The sequence below is a fragment of the Diadema setosum genome, chromosome 11, assembly GCF_964275005.1.
Source record: "Diadema setosum chromosome 11, eeDiaSeto1, whole genome shotgun sequence".
NCBI classification, from domain to species: domain Eukaryota; kingdom Metazoa; phylum Echinodermata; class Echinoidea; order Diadematoida; family Diadematidae; genus Diadema; species Diadema setosum.
The window spans coordinates 19,184,322-19,199,275 of record NC_092695.1 but is presented as its reverse complement, the minus strand read 5'-3'; positions in this window follow the sequence as shown (position 1 = coordinate 19,199,275).

Here is a 14,954-nt window from a genome sequence, read left to right as displayed (position 1 = left end):
TCGACACGTCAAAATGGCAAAGGCCAGTGAGGTGTGAAAATGAGCAAGGAAATCCTATAGATTTATAGACTATAGAAGATATTGATCACTGATATTGAATTTATGACATCTGGATTAAAAATTAATGCTGACTTTATGACTGAAGATATTCCTTATATTTGAATACACACCTTCACACTTTGTGGAGAAATAGCGTGAAATGAATTGAATGAATAACAAGGGGACCACACGAACAGTGTTGCAAAATGAGCTAATGGAAATTTGATTATATGACAATGTGATTAAATAGAAAGTAACCATGATATCTCAGTTCACTCCTGAGGAGCAATTCACACTGCAGTGGTCCATCAATCCTTTGTCAAATATCCATTTGTTCAGATTATCTTGGAGATCAACATGAATTTAAAGTCTGATTAAATGGTGAAATCAGTATCAGGATGTGCCAGAACTATCACATTCATTTCTGGAATAGACATGGTTGGATAAAAGGTAGAACTAAAAGTGGATGTAAATTTTGAGAGCTTTGTAAACTTTTTTTTTGTTGTATCGAATGTGATTGAGTTTCGACATCAGAGTTACTGAGCACTGTTTGTTTTTTTCTCTCTCTATGTATCACTCTTTGGCCTCAGAACTTTTTATGTGCAGTCCATGATACTGGCATCGTGAGCATTAGAAGCATTACAGTGTATGTAGGCCCTGCTCTGTTGAAAATGGGCAAAGTTGTATGTGTGTGTGTGTGTGTGAAAAAAAAAAGAAAAGAAAAAACAGTGCAGCTCTGCTGTCACAGTTTTGCAATGAATGCTCGATTTCCTACATTGTACCTGTTTCTCGGTACTAACGCTACACTATCCAGCATATTACCATAATAGCCCAGTTCAGCTGGCACAGTATTGACAGAATGTGCCGAAAATCAATTGGTTCTGCGATAATGAGCTGGCAACAAATTGCTTTATGCATGATCGAATCCCTCCATAATGAGCACAATACGATTTGTGTAATTATGCAATTTAAAACATTTAACCATTGTGTAATGCAGTGTTTGTTCACTGTAGCTGTACCAATTCATTTTTATAGAGTGCATTTAAAGTAGTTTGTCCCATTTTGTAGATTACTCAATAGTCTGTTTTCCCTTTTATTGGTGTAATATGATGAATCAGTTAAGATCCTCAGTGCTGACACATGTCCTCAGTGAACAAAATGAAACCAATTTTTTTATTTAAAGAGCCTCCTCTCATGAGTTTAGGACTGTGACATCTTATGGGGAAAATACATTTTTAGGTGATACGCTATCAGCGTATCACCTATTGTGATTGTCAAAATCTCTCTTTATTTCTTTTTATTCTTCTTTCTTTCTGGACAATTTTGTGTCATCAATATCTCAAGAATGACATTACGGAATAACATGACATTTTCAGGGAACATGTCTCATGACAATATCTAGCCACAATAAGGTTTTCATGACAGTAACATATCTATGACGTCATCTAGGCGCCATTTTGTGATTTTCGGACCATGTTACATGATCGATCATAACTTCATAACTAAAGGTCATTTCTGTATCATTTTCGGTGGACATTAAGTTCAGGTCACGCTCTATCTTACATTTTAATGCTAATTACCTAGGACATTATTACGTGCGCGTACGCGCGCGTCAAACTTTTAAAAGGCTCAAAATAACTTACCAATGGGAAATCTCGAAGTTTCAGACAATTCTAAGCGTTTCGCGCGTTTGCGTCCGTCCGCACATTTTCGCGCGTAGTGCGCGTAAGCAAAATGAAAATGCACATTTTTTGACAGATTTGGATTCCTGATACATTAAGTAACAATATCCATTGATTTCCGATCAATTTTCACCTATAACAAAGGAATGCGTTGGCGTAAAAGTTGAAATTTCGTGTGCGCGTCTATGTGCAAATAGAGCGAAAAACATGTCTTTGTTTATTTCGCCATAGCTCTTTAAAACGTCTGGTTACCCTATGTTTTTATTGCATATTACAAAAACATATGAATTGGAAATAACGTTTCAAGTATCAATATCTCCATGAATACATTATGACGTCATCATATCATCATCTGAAATCAAAAAAGTGGAATTAATTTTTTTAAGGTACTGTTTCTGAAATTCATTTGCTCGTATCTCTGTTGTTTAAGCTCAATATTATCCCAAATTCAGATATGATGTATATACTTCGAACATTTACCTTTCAAGTCCATGTCATAGTTTTGAAATTTGATGACGTCATCATGCTTTAAATTGTGTTTAAAGGTAAAGACGCAAAATCGGACAAGTTTACGTGTTATGTCTATGGGAGGTGATTTTTTTAGAAACCATGCATTGACTTGACAACGTTTAAGCACCTTTATCTCAGCTGATTTTGCTTCATCTCCTCTGAAACTTAAGTATGTTGTAGCTGTGACAATAAGCTGCAGTAATCATGCATTTTATTCTTTGAAATCTCCTAATGAGGTTGACAATTTTGCAATCTAAAACTGAAAATGAGAATGGAATGCGGACCAAACGATTCCTGATTCATCTTTCACGTACATAAGTTTACGTTCCTCTAATTTTCTCGTCGAGACGTATGGCCGAGTGGTTAGAGGCGTCGTCTTAGAAACGTGAGGTTGCACACGTACGGGTTCGATCCTCACAAGAGCACGAAAGAAAATAATGATTTTCTTTTTACTTTTTTTCTTCAATGGAGTACTACACCTTCGTCCATGTAGAAATCACGTTTGCATGTAAACACACTTATACGCGCACACTCACACAGTAAACCTTTGTTTTGCGTTGGAGACTGCATTACTTCGACTGCTGCAAAATCATAGTTTTGCAGGCTGGGCTTTTCAAACTGATGTAGTATATTGTAACAAAATGAAATTTGTTCATATCAATTCAGTAACACAATGTAGTCGTGGTTACTTTGTGCTGATTTATACATGTAACAAGCTATACATTGTAAAAAAAGGTACTCAGTCTTCTGTATTGATGATTATTTGTCAATTAGTGGTTTTTGTGGAGTTTCAGATAGTGATAAAAAGTATGGATGATAAGTGCAGCGATAATTCCTACAGTTAGTTCAAAGTTGTGTTACAGATGTTTGATACATACATTTAGCATTGTGTATGTATATACGTGTGTATACAGGTTGGCCATATGACACATTCTAGACAATTAATCTTAATTGATTAGCAAACGTGATCAGCTATGGAACTGAATATGGTACTAATGTATGATGTTAATGATTCTAATTAAACTGTGACGAGTTTAAAGGGATAGCATAACTGTGTGTAAAAATAAGGCAATTATAAGGATATTTTAGGGCAATTTGATAACCATGCCTATAATAATTTCATACAGGTACTAATACCTGCCTCATTTTTCATGCGGTAGATGATCATGTCAATAGCAAACTGACAATGTACGATGAATGTGTTATATATTGAACAACTGTCTTTCAAGTCCATAACGTTCCCCATATTTTCCCGTCGAGACGTGTGGCCGAGTGGTTAAAGGCGACGTCTCAGAGACGTGAGGTTGCGGGTTCGAACCCCACAAGATCACAAAACAAAATACATAGCTACTTTACTGTTTTTTTTCTTCAATTTTGTATTACATATTCGTCCATGTAGAAATCACGTTCGTATAGAAACGCACCTATACACACACACAGACACACACACACGCCATATCCCTCTTTTTTGTGTGTTGGAGACCACATTGCTTCGACTGCAGCAAATTTTGCAGGTTGACTTTGTCAAACCGATCATAGTATGTAATGACGACGACTGAGGTGTTGTACTTTGAACAATTGTCTTTCAAGACGATGTCATTGTTTTGTAATTTGATGACGTCATTACACTGAAAATTGTGATTAAAGGCAAGGTATCAAAACCAGCCGATTATAGGTTTTATGTCTGCGGGACGTATTTTTCCCAAGTTGCCAGAAATGGCATAGCGACCTCAGTCGTTACAAGGCCGCTTTTCCGTCTAGCAATGCAATAGATGTTCGCACGGCCACGTTAGTTGAGTGGGCATTGACTTTCCCCCTGTTATATCTATACATTGTTGTTTTTTTTTTTGTCTTACCATTTCTGTGGATGACCCGTGGCCGAGTGGTTACAGAAACGGTTTCGCATGCACGCTCAATATAACTTCAAGGTGCCTATATCACATTATTTTCTTTGTCGATCACAGATGACTGTCATCTGATGACCACAAGCGTATCACCTAACTCGTCCTCAATGTGACGAGTTTTCATGTCTCGTTTTTAAGTTACTTTTGTAACCCATTACAGAGACTGGCCTATCCAGCCATCTTTGTAGATGGAAAATGAAACAACAACAACAACAAAACAAACAAGTTGTAAATTGCAACACAAGTGATATTACAAAATTTGTACCTGACTCCAAAGCTTTATATTCTAGATGGTATGAAATTTATACTTCTAGTCAGGACAGCATTGCTTAGATAATATGATAACAAATGAAAATAGAAGATCTGTTTCTTGGAAAAAATTATTTAATACGGTTCAAACATTTATGGTGAAATCTAGCCAGGGAACTCTTTGAAGGTTCTTATGTATTTGAACATTCTACAGTGCAGGAGGATGACGTTAGTCTGTGGATACTTTGCATTCTTATTCCACTGCATTAATTTTGGTGTGGGTGGTAGTAGCAATATTGGTGATGGAGTGACATGGAGAGGTGCATATATATGTGGAAGGCTTTCCCAGCCAACCCTCTGCGCTCTCCTTGGTGTGGCGTGGTGTACGTTACAGTTCATCGTTTGCTTAGCGGCATCATTGTTCGCAAAATGCCATCTCCCTGAGTCAATTGATATTTGATTAGTGCATTGTCATACCGCCATTAAAAAGAAGCCTTGATTTAATTCTCCCTACTCAGAATGTGTTAAGAAAAAAAGATCAACCCGGAGTAGATTGGTGGGGGGGGGGGGGGGGAGGGAGGGTAATGGCTTTAATTCTATATTCTAGGGCAGCTGAGTTGGTTGATCAAGAGTGACATATCCGCAAAATTTACTGTCCATCATCACTAATTGAATTTTCAGAAAGAAATTGTTTTAGTTAAAGTTTTCTGTTTACGCACTCACATTTGACCCACCAGGTGACAAATGACAGATTAAGTTCTGCTTTCCAAATGGAATGATAGTATGAGAATACAAGAGTTTCAGTGGTTTGCACTGAAATGGAGAAAGAGAGATCTTAAAGCTCTGTTCTCTGTCAAATTGTCTGATGATTACCTTGAGGTGTGTATTGAGCAAACTAAGTTTTATATTTCATGTTGGATTACTTTGTATAATAAAATCATTAATGTCATCAATTTTTTTCCCCCTCTTTCTCTCCATGGCCAGCTTTCTAGTGAGGACTTTTAATTTAACATATTTGGCTATAATTTCTTCCAGATTAGATTTGCAATTCATTTGACTGATACTGAAAGAGATTGATGTGTTCAATTTTTCTTTGTTGAAGGAGCTTGAAGTTTACAATGTCTTTTAGGCGTTATTTTTCACCCAAGTAGCGTAACAGAATTAATATTGAGATTTTAGTGGGAATCTCAAACTTAGCAAAATTGAAGCATGATAACACTGTTATGTCTTGAAAATTTACTATTACATGTAGGTCTTTATTTAAAAAAAAATGAAAAAAAAAAGATCATGGAACATGACATCTTTCTCCCATTCCTGTTTTGTAATTATGACCTTAATTCTCATATTGTACATGTAAATTGTTAATGATTTTGTCATGATAATGATGACAATGATGATATTAAACAATTTTTGTAGAGCACAAATTACATTTAAGTCTCTAAGCACTTGAAAATAATCTTTTTGTTATCGTGAGTAGTTGTAGTAACTGTACATGTACACTGTAGTATTCATGAATTTATTATTTTTTTTTCTTAATTTAGAGTGTATAAGTGATATTCTATTGTGTCTTTCTTATTTTTGATCCACATTTAATTCCTGGTGGAATTTACTCATTGGTTTGTCCCAGTTCCGAATGCCTTAAAATGTGTGCGCATGCATCAAAGAAGAGGTACATCTTTTCCCATGGTGGAGCAAGTTCGCTCGTGGCTTGGCGTGTGGTGAGTCATCAATGCGAGCGCCCAACATCGATCAGCCCTGTTGAAAAAGAAAGAGTCACAAAAGGAGCAAAAAGAAAGAAAAAAATACAGATGAGCTGCAACCTCTACACTACCTGGTTGCAAAGTACACACTGTGGTGAAATACAAAGGCCTTTGTGATATCGTGGACCTAACCCAACTTGAATTGAAAAATAGTTCATGCCCCACCCCCAACATTTTACACAGGCTTCCATTTGGAGGTCTTGTCCCTACCTTTCAATTCCAACCCCCACCCCTTCACATATAATGCACCATTTGCATGCACAGTATACTGATCAACTTGATATCAATAGGGGAGAAGGGGGGGGGGGGGGGTTGGGCTGCTCTGCTCTTGCCTCTTTTGCTTTATCTCTCTACATGGCCCATTGTGAGACAAGCTTCTGAGTGGGCTTTTATGAAGGCAGCATGGCTTTGGGATGTTTGGGTAATGGTTCTTTACCTGGCAAATGGTCCAAATTTGTGTTTGCTTCATCCCCACAATACATTGTGTTGGATCGCAGTAGGGCTCCAAGCATGCTTCGGTGGTGGTGGTTGGGGGGGGGGGGGGGAGTCTTTGAAGATGCCAGTTGGCAATTATCACACATTTATTTTATAATCATTCATGGGTGTTTCTTTGTTATTACTGTTGGGACCAGTTTGCTAATTTCCATCTTCTTTTTGATAATGCATTATTTCTGATAGTTTCTCATACTTATGCCACAGAAATAAAGTGTTTGCGAAGCATACCTTGTGTCATTTGGTTGAAGTGCAGACATGGAGGTTTACAAAGTGTACATACTGCTGAGCTGTATTATTGTACAATAGAAACTATGATATTTTTCCCTTTTTTTCTGTGCCAGAAAATCTGCTTGTGTTTTCAAGTTGATCACTTGTGACATCCATATAAAGATCATCATTCAACATGACTTACATGCAAGAAAAGCTAACTGGATATCCAGTACTGTAAAATCAGAATCTTTTGTGTGCGTGAATCTTATCAGGAATTTTACAAGGATCCAAGATTCGCAGAAGTTTTTTTGTGTGCAAAAGTTATTATCTACATATTATATTGAATGCCAGTGGCAAATCAGGAAAATTTCTTGCCGCCAAGAAAGCTGTTGGCTCCAATTCGCGAAAGTTTCAAGCCACGAATGTTTCTGGTTAGACAGTGTATTATTGCCTTTTACATTTAGTGTTGTCTTGCAATGGCAAGGGGTCCTCGTGGACTTGCATGCTTTTTACAAAGATAAAAGCATGTACAATGTATTCTCTATGAAGGTCACATTAAATACCTCTATCACTACCAAAACATGTTAACAATGGCATGTATCTTGCAATCAATGAAGGAAGATACAATTGTACACATATCGTACCTTTTTTGTATCTCTTTTGTCTGCTGCCATCGTGGGGTAACAAATTGACCCCGTCAACCTGCGCTTGCTTGCCTCTTATCGATAGGCTTATCTTCTGTCTCTTGGACCGAGAAACAAACATCAACTTTGCCCCCCATTGGTTGTTCTATAATTCACCTAATGCCACTTTATGGGGGTGTAATTCACCATGGTACAGCCATATAAATCCTTGGAAGTGTGAAATGAGATGGGTTTCCATTGTTAATGCTGGATGCAAGATGAAAAACAACCCAGCAACATTAACAACAACAGCAACAACAAATAACAACAACAACAACAACAACAACAGAAGTTTCCTATCCTGCAGAACTCTTGACTTTGCACCTTGAACGGCCAGCTTAGCTGCGATAAAAGTCCTCTGTGTTACGGGCACACCTTAGTATAGGTAAATGCTATCCACTGTCACCTTACCACAATATTTTGTATGGAGAAGGCAGTTACTTTTATCTGATACGACTGTGATGTTTTACCTCACTGTACTAAATTACCGCATGTCATTTCATTTCAGCATGATAATTTACCCACTGGTGATCATCACCAACGGCGTCTCAATGTAGTATGTAGACTGCATCTGGAATATCATATGTTACCAAATTTCAACCATTTTATGTACCTGAAAAGAAGTGATCTGTTTGTACTATGTTTCAATAAAAAGATATTATAGGATATAGTCCTGTTAACCCACAGGATAAGCTGACAACACAAGCAAGTTTCATGCTGTCACTATGCACTTTGCTGAGTAGAGATGCAGCTGTAATGTAGCCATTATATAAAGGCCTTCATTGTAGTTATAAGTACTGCAACATATCATTTTTGTCTTCATGAATGATTTGTCTGAAATCATTGCTTGAAGCCACATGCTAATATTCTCCATCATATTCCTTTTGTACCAATAATTACAGTCATGCAGAACTAAAGTACCGGTATTCAAGTTTTCCACATGATCTATTATGCATTTCTCCACAAACACCCAACAGCCAGTTTTATTAGTGTGCCTGTGAGATACACTTTGGCAAATGCACCTCGCTATGTTGTACCCAGTCCAAGTTTTACACATCCATAGTTGTAACGATACAACATTGGAATGCAAGGAATGTGCGGATGGGGTTGTCTACCCCACGCCATGACTAGCCGATAAGGTTCATTCATTAGCACCCTGCCTGGGCCAGTTATTAATACCTTTTCTAGTTAAAGGAGCAGTGTGAGTTTGGTTGTATGGAGATATGTGCATTTTGGTCATGAATGCTTCATATGATACCCTATTTATCATCAAAATATCAAATATTTCAGTGAGAAATTTACTTGGTAAAAGTACTTGTACATGTAAACTTGATGTAATGTATAGGTATAGGTATAGGTATAGGTGCATGACCAGTATCTTTAAGTTTCATAAGTTCTTCGGAGAATGATCTGCAAACTTATTTTGCAATGTCTGGATGGATGAATCCTAACGGTTTCATGGAAATGCTAAGCACATCATTCGTTCAGGTTAAAAACACATGCAAACTACAACTACCATTTATTCACCATAGCTAAAGCTTGCACTGTGTTTTGAAATGTCAAAGCGTTATACAATTCTCATCATTGTTTTACCCCTGTCTTGTCAAATATCTTTAAAGTGAGAACAAATGACTGGAATTCCAACATTGATTGTGTGGCATCAGCATTCAAGTAAGGACAAATATGTATAGCTGTAGACCTCGATCTGTTTGATATTCAAATCATGTCACATAATCAGAAATGAGGCGTGGGTATCAAAAAACAAAGGGGGGGGGAGGGTATAATTTCTATTCAGCCATAAACCTATTGTGAACGGGTCTACATGTTCTGTTAATTCTCTGCTTCTCCCTCATATTGTTACATACAAAAGCTTGTCACTAAACAATAAAACAATATCACACATGTATTGATGTGTGTATTATGTGAATGAACAATGCACATTATATATTGTGCTTGTCCCAGTTGCAATTTCTACTCCATCCACAAATTGCTTCCAGTGCACTACAGTAATTGAAAAAAAAAAAAATGACTGAGAGCTGGCGAATGCCATCTCGTTAATATGTCGGCTATATAGACTGTCATGAGGATATTACAAAACTATATTTCCAACTGCTATCTCATTATAGAAAAAAAAGAAATGCATTTTTCTTGGAATTGTTTTCAGCAGTATGCAGACATGCAGTTTGAGAGTATCTCCATATATAAACTACATGTAATTTGCTTATACCTTTCAGTTGTTCACACTTTTGAAAGGAAGAAAAAAATGTGTATCCAATACTATTGAAAGGTAATATCGTTTATCGAGATTCAGCACACTATGGGATGACCTACACATCTTCCATGGTTGAACTCGGTGAACTGCAAGTCTGTTTTGTGGCATCTCTTCAAATGAATACACCTGCTATTGGATTCCTCTCCAATGCATTTGCAGTGTAATATTGATGGAAATTTATTGTTTCAGAGGGTAAGGCCTGCTCAATGGACTGGGGAGGGGGAGGCATTGGTCCTATTTGTTATGAGAGGCTGCCTGGCCTGTGTGCCGTGCACCAAATGTGACCTCAGCTAAGCAGCAGGGGGTCTCATTATAGAAATATATTGTACGTTGTGGGGAGGCAGGGAACTTGTGGGGAGGCAGGGAACGCAGGAGTAGATCAAATGGTATTCCGTGTGTAGTTGCAATTTGTGAACTGAATGGTGTAGGCATTGTAGGGAGTTGAGAAGGGATGTTGTGGAAGGACTCCATTTATTATAATGCAGTCAGAAATCTTGCATTTGTCATTTCTGGCAGCTTATGGCTTAAAGGTAGGGAATCCCATTTGCATGCCTTAAATGAAGAGTTGTATAGATACAGTGGTATGTTGAAGAGAGTATCATTTTAGAAACTCCCATAAAGTATTGAAAGTGGAAGGTAACATTTAGTACATTTTTTTGACCGTTAGATTTTGAATTGAATTGTTTTTGGGGCTCACCGTAAATTCCAGTATATTACTAGGCTACCTTTGCAGACCCATGTACTGCATGTGTGTCCATCATGTATATTTTGTGAAGAAAGTTCATCAACACTTACAAACATTTCTATATACATTCTTGCCACACACTCTATATGTTATTACATCAGCTCTTGTACTTTTAGATTTGTGTTTATAGATCACAAATACAGAAGAATGCAACAAAAAGGCGTAAGTGTGGCTGACACACAGAACTACTGAATAGTTGAGTTTTGTGCATTATTAAAATTTTAGATAACTTTTGACTTCCAAATTTCTAAGCAGTGGCCTAAGCAAGTCCCCTGAGGTTCATATTTATTGTTTTGCTGCATTTTGGGAGGTCTGTAAAAGGTATCCCCTACCTTTAAGAGAAAATGGGATGACCTCCTCCCAAAGTGTATTGAACACTGTTGTCATTCTGACAAATTTGAAAGGAAAAGAAACCCATGTGATTCAAATTCTAATACAAATATTAGAGGCCTAATCAGTCAGAATAGAGCATCCTATCTTAAAAGTTACAAGCTCACACACCTGTGTACAGTATATATGGTCCTAAGCACAAAAATCACATCAAGTTTAATGAAGTACCAGAAAGCCTTTTAAATCCCGTAAACACTGATGCTTGATTGGTTATGTGGGCGTTTTAGATTTCTTTATTTTTGTTTTGTATAATTCTATCCAAAATCATCAAATTTACCTTTCGGTGTGCAGTGAAGAGGCATACATGATTCTATGATGGTGTTTGTGACGTAGGAACTACTTAGTATAGGACCTACATAATTCTTGAAAAGACCTTTTGCATGTTGTAAGAAGAGAACCTCTGTTGGTGTGCTATCCTGGGATCCTCGTAAACTGAACTTACATCCTTGTAAATCACAACCGCCAAATTCAACCCAGTTTGGTAATATCGAACACAAGAGGGAAACCGGTAGGAATATACTAAGGACTTAAAAATGGGGTGGGGGGGGGGGGGGGAGGGATGGAGATCCCTAAGATTTGCTGCCTGACCTGATTCCTAACTGGGTCCAATCTCCATTTGAATGTCGAACTTCTCTTTGCAAGAGAGCAGGGCATTCCCTCTTCTGCCGTGTCCGATGTCACCACCAGAGTGGGCAGTGAAAGCGGCGGTGCAGTGCTCCATTCCCCGTACCCCAAAGCGGCGACACGTTCCAGCGTCCCCCACGCATTTGTTAACACCCCAGAGAGCTCACCCCTTCAGCCCAAGAGCTCGGTTTCCACGGGGATCTGTGCATGCTTGCAGGGGTTATTGGCTGGTCACTGGGCTTCTTATTGGAGAGTGATCGATATTATAGTGCCTCAACAAATGTCAGTTTAATAGCAGCGCCTCAATTTCGCATTCCCTTTGTAGGTTACATTTCATTTTCACATACACATACCACAGAAGTACATGTAGGTGTCAGAGAATACATGTAGGGCCTATGCCTTGACAATCATGTGATGGAAAAAAAATTCTCTTTAGAAAATGTAAATCTATTTTAGAAAACATAAAATTATAGATTTACTATCACAAATCTCTCTTTTGTTTGGGATATTATATGCATAAACATGCTCCACTCTTTCTTACTTATCAAAATACCTTCATGTGAATTTTGAAACAAGTCACTGCTGTAAAAAAAAAAGTAGCATAATTTCTTCAATTCATTCTGCCTATGACTGGTCATTAGAATAATTTTTTACTTTGCCAAAAATGCATTTTTGTACAGTGTCAGATTTGTTGCTTTCATCTAGTAGTATACAGTATGTAGTATTTTAGACAGGGGCTTTGAAAAATGTATTGTACAAGTAGGTCTACTGTACACTCTACATTCATGTACATGTACAACATTTATGCATCTATATTGACGTAGGTTGAAGATTGAGAGTGAAAGGTCCAAACTTCCTTTTAGCCATCTAATTTTGTCAAGACTTCTTTTGTTGTGTTAGCTTTACTTGGATTGTTTTGCTCTGTGGCTAACATTCCAAAATAGCTCTCTCACATTTGCATACAGTCTCCTTCCCAGCAGTAACTGTTTACACTCAATCTCTCCAAGGTGCTAGGATGGGGATGCCAAGGTGTTGATATTGGTCAGCAGGTAGACACAGTGACACTCCACCTCATCTTGATAATGTGAAAGTGATCAATATTTGGGCGGGACTGGGTCATGGGGGGGGGGGGGGGGGGGGGTTAGTTGGGCTGTTTACTACCCCTAGTACTTATAAGGTCATATGGCTCACCTCCAGTATCATGTGGATGTGTGACGTTGTCTGTTCCCTCAAGCAAATTAAAGTGGTTTTATACGGTGACCTGAAACTTCAAACCCACCAAATGGTTCAGAGCAAAATTAATTTCCTGGTATATCTCAAATAAGAAATGTATCTTTCACAATTTGTTCCCCCCCCTTACACACACACACACACACACACACACACACACACACACACACACACACACACACACACACACAAACACACACACACACACACCTTTTTGATTGGCTCTGTGGTTACTTTCACAAGTGGTGCATGTTAGGAGAGTCTAGTTCATGCTATTCATCATGTCATGCTCTCACAATGGAATGTGAAATCACATTGTTTCTTTTATGTGAATGAGGTGCTGTATGGCGAATGCACTATTTTGCATACTTACATGGGTCCAGCATGCACGTTTTTAGTTGCAACTAGCAAACAGTGCATTTTATACCTATTTTGTTTACCTTTGTAGAAAATTCAGTCTATTTCACAAGCAAGATGTTTTCATCCATATTCATGATGAGTTTATACTATTATAAACAAACAACCCCCTACCCCCCCCCCAAAAAAAAAAAAAAAAAGAAAAGAAATGTAATGTAGAAATTGGAGCACAGAAGTAGTAACAGATATGCACAACTGCTCAAAATGATACTTACCCTGTATCTGTCAAACCATGCTTGTAACTGCAGTGCAATAAAGGCCAATTGTAAAGGATGGGTTCAAATTCTGAATGATGATTTACGGTCAAGGGGTAGACAAGCAACTCTGTCATTTGAAAGCACAGGAATGATAGGACGTGTGTCTCCATTCAAAGGCCGACAATATCAAAGTCAGATGGTTGCCAATTTTATTGTTATTTTTTCTTCCATGTACAGTAGTAAAATCTTTTGTACACTCTCATACACAGTTAGACTTTCAAGTGCTGTGAATGTTTTAGGAACATGATTGGTGGCCTTATTTGCATTCTGAAGATTGGAAAAATGTGCAAGTGTGACAAGATATTAGTTTCCACATTTTCATTTCTGATCGGTCTGTTATTTTAAAAGTATATTGGTGGTAGCACTCTAAGGTTATACCCCAAACTTTTGTGTGTCCAAATCATAAAATGAAATTTTCCAAGACTTGCCTACAGTGTATACAGCTGCTGGAATCTACACAATGCATGTCCCAGGTATTACAGTATGCAGGCTTACATCATTTCATGTACATTTAAGCAGAGTGCTAGTGAGGAAAGCATAAAGAAGTGTACATTGTATCTCAAGTGAGAAATTTGTTGACTGGTATGAGACTGTGGTTGTGTTGCAGAGTTAATTAATTACCAGTCTGTGGGCTATATATCCAGCAGGTAGGCCCTATTGTCATCCATTTCCGGAGTGCTGACAGGGGCATAGGTCATCTTTGATATTTGCTCCATGGATGTAGGCTGAATGACCCATAGTGTGTACATAATGAATGAATGAATGAATGGACGGTCGGCAGTGACAAGAATACACGTAGCTATGACCGCAACCAGAAGAGAGAATTTTTTCTACCCCCCCCCCCCTTGCTTTTCGCGGAATGACAACTGACGTCCAATGACGCCATGGGGCCGTGATTCATATTCTCGACATGCCTGAGGTTGGGTTTTTGGCTCGGTTGGATGCTGGGTCGATCCGCAGCAGCAGAGTGGTGTCGCGAGATGAAGCTGGAAGCTGGAGAGACGAAATAGACAAAGGTTTTGCACTGCGAATATGAGCAACCCTTAAGATTCACCAATATCCTATCCATCCCAGTTGATTTGGTCTGAAGAAGATATTTTAACCCATTGAAGATGAGTCCCGAGAATACTCGGGCAGGTGTCTATGGGAAATGCATGTTACAGCAAAATCAGTCCATCCTAAGCGAGTTTTGTTGTGTGTGTTTGGTGACAAATATATTCCACAAACTAGTGGTCATTTCTAATAGGATTGCAATTACCTACTTTGAGTTTTCACAGTGGGAACGTAATCAGCCGAAACTTAAAAAAACAAAAACAAAAGTCAGTGACAGTCCAAAAGTCAAGAGATCTTTGGGGAATAGCAATTTCTCTTCAATCTGGGAAGGCACCATTTATTTGAATGTTTTTACTTCTTATTACAAGTAATTTCAAATGTCATTTTGTATAATATTGTTTTCTATAAATATCTTTACCACCAATTTCTAGGTT